Source organism: Sorex araneus, chromosome X, assembly GCF_027595985.1.
Source record: "Sorex araneus isolate mSorAra2 chromosome X, mSorAra2.pri, whole genome shotgun sequence".
Classification (NCBI taxonomy): Eukaryota; Metazoa; Chordata; class Mammalia; order Eulipotyphla; family Soricidae; genus Sorex; species Sorex araneus.
In genome coordinates, this window is record NC_073313.1 from 57049424 (window position 1) to 57061375 (window position 11952).

General features: G+C 38.4%; 1 non-coding gene across 1 annotated transcript; it reads left to right on the forward strand.

Annotated features, from left to right (window-relative positions):
* Positions 1-11068: 11068 nt before the first annotated feature.
* Positions 11069-11174, forward strand: LOC129400457 (U6 spliceosomal RNA). Its single transcript, XR_008627698.1, has one exon. It is a non-coding gene; the product is annotated as a U6 spliceosomal RNA (small nuclear RNA).
* The last annotated feature ends 778 nt before the right edge of the window (positions 11175-11952 follow it).

The following is an 11952-nucleotide window of genomic DNA, read 5'->3' on the forward strand; positions in this document are numbered from 1 at the left end:
GCATTGCTATTTGGAATCTGCAACAAGTTCAAGGAATGTACGTTCTAAGACCAAAAAGTTTTATAGTCACTCTCCTAAGATACCTTTAGACATATGTTAATGAAAGACACTATAAGAATGTTCACAAAAGACCTTTATACCAGCAAGCAATGGAAATAATAATATGGAAGTGAATAAATTGGGACATATTTATATGAAAAATACTATAAGGAAGTAAACAATGAAAGAAATATAGCTATATATGAACATGGATGAAAGTCAGGAAATCTAAAGTTGACTTTAAAAAGTCAAGGAGGAAGGTCAGAGGGATAATTTAGCATTTGCTTACTTGTGACAATAGTTCAAATCTTGGTACCACATATGATTCTGAGCATCACCAGATGTGGCCCTTCAGCATAGAGTCAGGTGTGACCCCTGAACACCAACAGATGTGGCTAAAGAAGAGTCATGAAGGGTTTGAGAAATGGCTTAATGGACTGACTCATGCTTCACATATTGGAGGCCTATGTTTGACCCCCAGTAGCAAATGTGGTCCCCTGAGCACTGCAGGAAAACCCCCCAAACACTAAGTCAGGAAGTATCCCCTGATTTTTGCTGAGTGTGGCCCCCAAACAAACAAAACTTATGGATAAGTGTTTATATAAAGTTTAAATCCAAGCAAAATCAAACAATACAGCCATATGTTGTTAAACCATACAGAAAATGAGGGAATAAAAATCTGAAAATTCAGAACAGTGGCTACCTCAGGCAGGGGAAGGATAAATGAGCAGGAAGACTACACTAGAGGTTTTGCCATTTGGAAATGATCTGGTTTTGGCTTGTTTTGGTTTGGGGGCCACGCCCAGCAGAAGTTAGGGCTTACTCCTGACTCCATGCTCAGGGATCACTTCTGGCAGTGCTGGGGAGACCATCTTTATTGGGTTCTGGAAATGGAACTTATGTTAATCACATACAAGGCAAGCACCCTCTGTGCCACACTATCTCTCCAGCCCTGGAAATGATCTGTTATTGAATCTGGTGATAGGTAACAGACAGTTGTTTTATTATTCAAAACATAGAGTATAGAGTCACTGTCACTGTCATCCCGTTGCTCATCGATTTGTTCGAGCGGGCACCAGTAACGTCTCTCATTGAGAGACTTATTGTTACTGTTTTTGGCATATCCAATACGCACGGGTAGCTTGCCAGGCTCTGCCGCGTGGGCTCGATACTCTCAGTAGCTTGCCGGACTCTCCGAGAGGGGCGGAGGAATTGAACACGGGTCGGCTGCGTGAAAGGCAAACGCCCAACCGCTGTGCTATAGCTCCAGCCCAGAGTATAGAGTATATTCTATTATTTATTGTAACATGAACATAAATAAAATTTAAAAACTAGGAATGTAGGACCAGAGAGACAGTACAGAGTGCAGGGCTGGCATTTCATATGATTTTCCAAGTTCTGCCAGGAGAAATCCCTGAGTGAAGAGCCAGGGATAAGCCCTGAACACAACCAGGTTTAGCCCAGAGATAAAACAAACAAAAAAACTGTAGGAATTTTCACACTGAGTCCTGATGGTAATTCAGATTGTATAGGACCCTCCCTGAGCTCAGAAGATCAGAGCCTCCCTATACCCCACTGTAGTGGAGCAAGTGTATAAAAAATTCTCTTAAATTGGCTTTAAATGAGAATAGAGCCCAGAAAGATAGGGTGACAGAAGGAAGAGGGTCAAGAATATGGGAGATACTAAACAATATCTCCATCTGCAGAGGATACATTCCAAGACCAAGACCTCATTAAGGTAAGTCTCCTTCAGAAGACGGAAGGAGCTTCAGTAGTTCAGGAGTGTACAGAGTTAATCTTCCATCAGTCTGTCAGCAAGGCTTCATTAGATCAGTGTGGAATTGTGGTTGTACATGTAAGACTTGGAGTTAGGAAGACTGGGCTTTTTTCAGTTTGGATGTACAGAAAAGGATCAATCCTAATCAATAATTTATAATATACTATTACCATTGGCTGAGGTGGGGGCTTCACTCCTACCTTGTGAAAGTTACTTGTCATTCTGTTTCTTCATATGTTAACTAGAGATGATGGTAATAATTCCTACCATATCAGATTTTGTGAGGATTTGATTACATAATGCATGCATGTGCATGCATAGTCCTTGCTACCTGATATAAATATATGATATCCCTCTGTATATATAGGATCATGGATATAGGGTACTGTATATAATTATATATATGTATATATATTTTGGAATAACAAAGGCCCCACTTCCTGACCACATAACCTATGGGCACCATGCAGCCCAGTACCAGCCCTGATATATTTGCGAAAATTGTAAACGTTTGTTGGATTAAAATGACTTCACCCTTTCAAAAATCTCTATCTCTCTTCTTATTTCCTCTTATCCTCACTTCATTATCACTGTTAGCACCTCTCAGACATTTCCTCATCTCTATTTTTCTTTCTCATATTTCTGTTTACATCTCTCTGGTAGTTTCTCCTTTTTGTCTTTTTTATTCTTATTTGTTTCTCTTCTTGATTTTTCTCCCCTCCTTCTGTATTGTCTGTGTGTGGTACACCTGATTTCTAACCCATCTCTGATGGTTTTCATAAAGTCTGCCTGAATTCTCAAATATCTAATATCATATTACCTCTTTTTCCTGAATTTATGTGTGTCAGGATTCCTGTGTTTTATCTTTGGTTTCAGTTTATTTTGAGTCATTGACTTCTCTGTCTGACCTTCTGTCCTCATCACTGTCCATATTTATTTTATCTCTGGCGGTCACTTACTACTTGTCTTTCTGTTTGTATTATTTCAGTATTCACATATTTTTCCTGTTCTAATATTTTTATTCCAACCTGTGATTTCATCTCTCCTTCTTAACATTTACATTCTTTATCTCTGTTTCTCTCTCCCATACACACACAGTCCTGTGTTGGTCTTGTCCCAACTTCCCTTTTTGACTTCTCGTAATCTGTCACCTCTTTCCTACCTCTGTTACCATCTCTCTTTGTTGGGTTGTTCTCCTCACATGATTATTTCTTGCTTCAATCTCTCTCTCCCCATATGTGTTTCATCTGTTATCTTGTCATCAGCTCTTTGTTTATGTGTCTCTTTCTGTCACAGAAATAGTCAAGTGTATGGTTTCTGGTACTAGATAGTAAATTCACTAGCTGTGCCTGAGTATACTAATCTGTAAAATCAGGATGGTAATAGCTTCACAATATTATTGTGAGCAGGAGAGATAGAACCAGCTGTAACACACCTGCCTTGCAACCAGCACTTCAACCATAGGCCTGATTCCATCCCCAACACAGTATATGGTCCCCTGAGCACAACCGGAGGTTACTCTTGAACATAGACCCAGGAATAGCCCCTGAGCACTGCTATGTGTGATTCTAACCACAGCGCTCCATAATATTAGCTCTAATACCATCTTTCTTTCTTCCCCACCACACTGTTTATCTAATTCTAGTCATGATTTGTCTACCTTACTGTTATTATCACTATCTCTCTGTCCTCACCTTTTATGTAACTGCCTCTCTGACCCCAATCGCTGTCTCTTTCTCCATTATCCTTATATTTCTGTCTCATTTCACTTGGTTCCTTTTTCATCCTGTCTGTTTCATCTCTCTATATATCTCTGCCCTCATCCTTCATACCCATTTCTGACCATCTATTCCTACTATTATTCCCTATTTCTTGGCCTCTGTCTTTTTTCTCTGTATCTCTTTTTTCCCCCATATCTATGTTAATCTATTTCTTAAAAATAATCTTACTACGTAGAAGCGAGTCCTGGAGTCACCACAGAACTGGAGATTCCTCCGGGCCCCATACCGAGCCAATTTCACCAGGGCACCCCAGATGGAGCAGGTGCAGTCTCCCCGCCTACTCCAGATGGAACATGGGCGAACAAGAGCTTCCACAAGCAAGGCTCAGGTATGTGGGTTCCAGAACTAAAATCTCCAAGTGACATGGAGGCAGAAGTGATGGGCGGTTCCTCCCCAGTTCCCCGCCTGCTCCTCAGCCTAGCTGTCATGCCCACAAGCTTCCAAGGGGCATCATCTTAGCGTACCTACAGCCCTGGTCCAGAGACTCAATTGAATACCCAAATAGATTAGTGCCTTACAGAGATGTCTCTGGACTCCACCATTTACAATGTAGGATTCCAGATTCAAAATGAGAAATGGAAAATAAATTATCTAGCATCTGCCCCTGGCAGGCAGGCTTGGATGGTGGTGGGAAAATTCGGGCAAAACATAATGCCCAATAACTAGAAAGAGAGTATTGGGGGAATTGTCTGCCATAGAGGCAGGGTGAGGACTGGGATGGAGGAGGGGGATACTGGGGACATTGGTGGTAGAAAATGTGCACTGGTGGAGGATGGGTGTTCGATCATTATATGGCTGAATCTCAAACATGAAGAAAGCTTTGTAACTATACCTCATGGTGTTCAATAAAATTTTTAAAAATCTTACTATTTCTTTATCTTCATTTCCCTGGTTCTTTCTCTGGACTTCGGAAAATTTAGATTGGAATTGGTCTGGCGGATAAAGTAGAACTATTAAAGTGTTTAAGAGCAAGAGGTAGGCCTGGCAAGAGAATGGCAGGGTGTGGAATTTCATCACTCTGCCAATCCCTCCTGAAAGATGTGGTCTCTAAGGTCAAGGTTAGTATAAACCCCCTCAACTCAGTCTCCTGAAGAAAGAAAAAGAATACTGCAGTTATTGGGAGGACGAGGAAGGGGTGTTTTTCTGAGTGAAATTCCATCCGGAAGCTGGAATCCAGAGTATTTCCTGTTGTAATGTTTCTTCCAGACATGGAGCGTCTGAACTTGCCACATAGCACTTGTACTCCATGCATATATTTCTACAGTGAAAACACAGGGATGCATATAGCATATAGAACCCCTCACACTTAAAGATTCATACATTTGAAGAGACATAAAGATACACATAAAATCACAGCCCCTCACAGTTGTAAATACGTTGAAAAAACATGCTAAAGCAGATCGAATGAATTGGCTACTGGCAGAGATGGACACATACACAAGAGGGTATTGAGAAAGTCTTGTAGCTCAGAAAGTTATGAATAGATAAGGGAAAAAAATCACCCAACTAATTTTCCTTTGAAAAATTTGTCTTTTTTTAGTCTTAAATTTTATAAAAACACAAACACTGGGGAGCCAGATATGTAGCTGATTGATAGTGTGCATGCCTTGATCTATGAGGCCCTAGGTTCAATTATTTTTTATTTATTTATTATTTTTTTTTTGGTTTTTGGGTCACACCCGGCTATGCACAGGGGTTACTCCTGGCTCTTCACTCAGGAATTACCCCTGGCGGTGCTCAGGGGACCATATGGGATGCTGGGATTAGAACCCAGGTCGGCCGCGTGCAAGGCAAACGCCCTACCCGCTGTGCTATTGCTCTAGCCCCCCTAGGTTCAATTATTGGTACACAAAGCAAACAGACAAAAATAAAAAACACACTAACTCCTTACTCCTCCCCACCCAATTCCTATTAACAAAAATAAATAAATGGTCAAATATAAAAACACAGCACATTTATAGAAGTACGCACATAAATAATTAAAAATATACAAGGTGACAAAAGAGGAGCTGAAATATAGCTCAAAAGGTAGAGTAAGTAACTAGAATGTATGAGGCCCTAAGTTTGATTCCCAGCACCACTTAGTTCCCAGGACTGCTCAGTGTAGTGCCTATAAAAATAACACTTATGTAACCTATGAAGTATTAAGTAAAGAGAAAGTAAAGTGAAATTTATCAGCTACACAGGTGGGGTGGGGGGAGGTTTACTGTGGGTCTTGGTGGTGGAATATGTGCACTGGTAAAGGGATGGATGTTCGAGCATTGTATAACTGATACTTAAGCCTGAAAGCTTTGTAACTTTCCACATGGTGATTCAATAAAAAAAATTTGTGAAAAATAAATAACTATATACATAACAAAGTAATACATAGACACTGTAGACACTGCTTTGTAGGAAGTACAAAGGTAGCGAAACTTCCTCTGACCCTCCTTTTTGTGACAGTATCACTAGGTATTCATGCCAGAAACCTAACTATTAGGAACTGCACAGAAATATTTGGAAAACTTAGATAAGTTATTTTCCTAGAAAGCCATAAGAAGATAAAAATTTTATAAGAAGAAGTAGAACAGGCCACTACGTATTAATGAAACCAAAATGGTAATGGTTGGAGGCAATGACCTCATCCAAACCTACACAGTTTTATAAATTCAGTATGCCAGACTCCCAGGGAATTTCACAAGTTATTCTAAAAGATATAAAAAAGGCAAAAACTTCCCAGCTCACTTTATTCATCAATTATTATCTTGAAATATTGATTCTACAATTAGATAAGGGTAATAAAAGAAAAGGGCTCACTTCACTTACAATATAGATACAAAAATTTTAGATAAAACATTAATCAAATCTGGGGGCTGGAGTGATAGCACAGCGGGCAGTGTGTTTGCCCTGCATGCAGCTGACCCGGGTTTAATCCCCAGCATCCCATATGATCCCCAGAGCACCACCAGTAGTAATTCCTGAGTGCAGAGCCAGTAGTAACCCCTATGCATTGCCAGGTGTGACCCAAAAAGCAAAAACAAAACAAAACAAACAAACAAAAAACATTAATCAAATCCATTAAAATACATCATGGAGTTGATTCCAAGAATTCAAAGAATAGTAATTATACCTAGGAAATCTACCAATATGATTATTTCAATTAATAAATAAAGAATATATTATATGACAGCTTATAAAATTTAGCAAAGTAGGAATAGAACACAAATTTACAAATTTATTAAATTAATGAAGGCTACATACCAAATTTATGTCATATTTTATACTAAATGGAAAACTAAAATGCATTTCCCTGAATATTGATACTCTCACTAATGTTTGACACAAAAACTAAAAGACTTTGCAACACTGTAAAAAGAGAAAACCAATGAAAGGTGTAAAAATGGAAAGGAGTGATAAAACCAACAGACACAACATATATACTATTTTTTGTCATTACAGGAAAAGTTTAATGCTTTTAATTTTAGTTTTCAAATTTTTTATTTTAGGTACCCAGATTTACAATATTGATAATGGCAGGCATTCATGCATAAAACTCTCAATATCACACTTTCCACCCAAACCAGCTTCCCTCCACCATTGTCCCAGATTCCCCTGTCTCTTTCTATCCCCCATTGTATCAGTATCCCCTGTCCACCCTACAGTGATATGTTTCCTATTAAAGACCAATTCTCAGGCTAGAGAGATAGCACAGCGGGTAGGGCATTTGCCTTGCACACAGCCAACCCAGATTCGATTCCCAGCATCCCATATGGTCCCCTGACCATCGCCAGGAGTAATTCCTGAGTGCAAAGCTAGAAGTAACCCCTGAGCATTGCCGGGTGTAACCCAAAAAGAAAAAAAAAACAATTCTCAGTTTGTTAACCTTGAGTATTTGTTATTTCCTTACTTTGTTTCTTTATAAACCACACATGAGGGAAATCAACGTAGTAGTACTGACCTATTAGTTTTGAGAAATGTAATAAAAATATTACCATGGGAGGTAGCTAGTAGGGTATATAAAAAATCTTTTCAAGTTTTCTGTATATCTAAAGTATTTCAGAATAGATTATGACAAAAAGTCATTAACTGAGACAAAATGACTACAATTCACAATGAAGGTTATGGTTGGGGTTGGGGGGAGTTGCACTACTTCCAGCTATGTTCATGGCTTACTCTTGGCTCTGTGTTCAGGGATCACCCTTGCAGGGCTTTGTGGGACCACATGTGGTGCCAGGAAATGAACCTTTTGTTGTTATATCTCTGTCCAAAGGTTATGACTATTTTGAGACCCGGGGGTGCTTGTCTTGCATGCAGCCTGCCTGGGTTCAATTCTCAGCAATTTATATGGTTCCCTGAGCCCACTAAGAGTGACCCTTGATTGAATAGCCAGGAGTAAGCTCTAAGGACTGCCAGGTGTGACCTCCCCCAAAAAAATGAAAAAAAAAGAGTGACTATTTTTATAAGTTGCAATAAGATAGCAACTTACATAAAGCTGAAATGATGAGATACAAAGAAAACTAGATAAATAAAATACATTAAAATGAAATATTTAATGCATTTTAGGACAGATAAAACAGCACCAATAAAACCAGTATGAATACAGAAATTTTATTTTTTAATTCTTTTTAATCATGATTTACAAAGTTACTGATAGTTTAGTTTTAGTCATAAGTATTTCAACACCATCCTACCACCAGTGTCAACTTCCTTCCACCAGTGTTCCCATGCTCTATCCCTCTCCCTCCCAACCTGCCACCTCAACCCCCTCCACACACCTGCCACCTAGATAGGCACATTACAAAGTTCAGTAGTTGCAGCTTAGATCTCAAATTTTCTTATTCATTTTGTTCCCAAATTTTATTTTATCAAAGCACCTTGATTTACAATGATATTTGTGGCTGGGTTCTAGGCATATAATTCTCCGTTACCAATACTGCTACCAGTGTCAACTTCCCTCTACCAGTATTCCCAGATTCCTTGTTCTACCCCTGCCCCCTCCAACACCATCCCAACCTGCCATCTCCACAAACATCTTTTAAAGTTTGGCTATTGAATTCTGGGTCTCATGATTTCAGTGTTGTTTATGCTGTAGTTTGGATATTTAGCTCTATCATTCCTTAACAACACAGATGTACCTTGATGCTTGCGCCTGTTGCTTCTCTGTCTCTTCTCCCCCCATTCCACCCTCCCCCACACTCGCTCTTTTTCCTTCTCCTCCTTATGCTTTGGGACCAAAGGTGATCTCAGCATCCCCCTTTAAATCACTGGATTTCCTCATCAAGTTAATCTAAACACCCACATATAAATGATATCATCCTGTGCTTAATCTGGCTTATTAACATGATATCTCCCAGTTCCATCTACATTGTAGAAAATTGCATGATTTCATCGTTCCTTACAGATACATTGTATTCCACATCTTTATGATCCACTAACCTGTTGTTGGACATATAGGTAAATTTCAAATCTTAGATATTGTACTGAGGGCTGCAATGAATAATGGTGTACACATGTCCTTTTGAATGAATTTTTTTTGTCCTGGAGGCAGATCCCAAAGGGGGAATTGCTGGGTCATAGGGCAGCTCAATTTCAAGTTTACTGAGAACCCTCAATACTGTTTTCTATAGGTTTTGAACCAGATAACATTGCCACCAGTAGTGGTTGAGTGTTCTTTTTACTCCACAAACCCCACCAACATAGATTATTCCCATTATTTTTGATATGTGTCATTCTCACTGGCATAAGGTAGTACCTTATTATTTTGAATTTTGATTTGATTTGAATTTCCCTAACAATAAGTCACGATCGTTTTTTTCATGTGCCTGTTGGCCATCCGTTGGTCTTCCTTAGGGTAGTTTCTACTCATTTCCTTTCCCCATTTTTGAAGAAGTTTTAAAATTTTTTTGTTGCTGATCTTTCTTAGTAATTTATGTATCCTAGATATCAGCCCTTTATTTGATGCAATGACTGCAAATATTTTCTCTCATTCAGTTTGCTGGGTTTTTTTAGTCTGTGTTTCTTTTGCCATGCAGAAACTCTTTAATTTGATGTAGAATCATTTGTTTATTTATGGTTCTGTCACCATTGCCAGCAACATTATATCACTGAAGACACCTTTGAAGTCCAGATCTTGGAGTGTTCTGCCTATATTGTCTTCAATGCATTTTATATATTCTGATCCGATCTTAAGTCTTCGATTCACTTCTAACTGACTTTGGTGTAAATTGTCAGATATGGATCCAATTTTAATTTTTCACATGTGGTGATCCAGTTTTGCCAACATCATTTGTTGAAGAGACTGTCTTTACTTCATTTCATGCTCTCAGCACCTTTGTCAAAAATTAGCTGGCCATATATTTTGGGGGTTATACTTGTATATTCTTTTCTGGCCCATTGGTCTAAGAGTTTATCTTTATTCCAATTCTATGCTGTTTTGATTACTATGGCATTATAGTACTGGAATAAGGATAGACTCTTAGACCAACAACATGTACACCAAAAGGAAAATTTTCAATAAATTAAAAAAAGTAGAACTAATACAATGCCTTTAGTCACAACTGGATAAAAATATAATTCAATGTAAAATAGATCATACATATGAATCTGTAATACTTTCTATCAAACAACTCTTGAGCTAAAGGAAAATGTAAAATGCAATCTGTTGAATTTCTAGACAGTAAGGATAGTAATGAAGATAATATATATTAAAATCTATGGATACAGTAAAATTAATGGTCAGAGAAAAGTTTATGGCTTTAAAATACTTTTATTTATAATACTTTTATTTAAAAGCACTGTCTGTCCTGTCCACTGTCCTCCCATTGTTCAGTGATTTGCTCAAGCTGGCACCAGTAACATCTCCATTGTGAGACTTGTTACTGTTTTTGGCATATTGAATACGCCCCAGGTAGCTTGCCAGGCTCTGCCATGCGGGCGAGATACTCTCAGTAGCTTGCCGGGCTCTCCTAAAGGGATGGAGGAATCAAACCCAGTTGGCCACGTGCAAGGCAAATGCCCTACCTGCTGTGCTAGTGCTCCAGTGATAATTTTTAACTTGTATTTAAAAAGATAGGAAAATTACATTAATGAGCATCTAACTCAAAAAGTTCAAAGCAAATTTAAGGGAAACAGAGGACAAATGACACAAGTTCAAAAATAGGCATTAGAAGAAGCATATTGTTGGGGAAAATTTCCAATCAACAATAGTGAGTTCTGTATGGAAATATGAAATGTACTCAATATGTAGAGAGAATAATGGGAATATCATCAGCTACTTAGATGGGGGGAGGGGTGGGAGGGGGGTGTATTGGGGTTCTTGGTGGTGGAACGGGTGCACTGGTGAAGGGATGGTGGTTTAATCAGTATTTGACTGTGACTTAAACCTGAAAGCTTTGTATTTTTTTTGTTTTCACGGTGGTTCAATAAAATATTTCTTAAAAAAAAAAAAAAATTTAAAAAAAAAAAAAAAAAAAAAAAAAGAAGAAGCATAGGAGTGCTTGCATGAGCAGCACATATACTAAAATTGGAACTATACATAGAAGATTAGCATGGCCCTTTACAAGGATGACATGCAAATTTGTGAAGCATTCCATATTTTTGTCAGGGGCATTGGTTATACTGATGATGGGAGATAACTATATATCCAAATCACAGATTAAACAACATGGAAAACAAGAAATCTAAGCTGCAGCCACTGAACCTTGTAATGTGCCTATCAAAGTGGCAGGCAAGAATGGTGGGGTGGGGATGGAGTATAGAAACAGTGGTGGAGAGAAGTTGACACTGATGCTGGGATTGTTGTCAAAATATTATATGCCTACAACCCAACTATAAATAACTTTGTAATTCACAGTTCTTTAAAGAGCATAAATAAATTTTTTTAAAATAAAAAAGAAGCATTAGAATTAATTAAGAAATAATCCTATTCTATATAATGAATACAGGGGCTGGAGAGATAGTACAGCAAGTAACATGTTTGCCTTGCATGAAGTTGACCTGGGACTCAATTCCTGGCACCACATACAACCCCCTAAACCTCCTAAACTCTGCCAGGAGTGATCTCTGAGCATAGAGCCAGGAGTAGCTCTGAGTGCAGCTGGGTGTAGCCCTCCCAACTAATATCAATAATAATAGTAATAGATGGATACATAAGTCAGTAAATAATAATAGTATACATGGATACATAAGTCAGTAAATAAAATAATAAAAGGATAAAACACACAAAATAGGAAGTTAAGAGTTGCACATAACAAAAGACGACATTTTATTTCTTTTTTATTTATTTTATTTTGGTTTTGGGATCACACCTGGGGGTACACAGGGCTTACTCCTGACTCTGCATTCAGGTATCATTCCTGGTAGGGTTCAAAGAAGCAT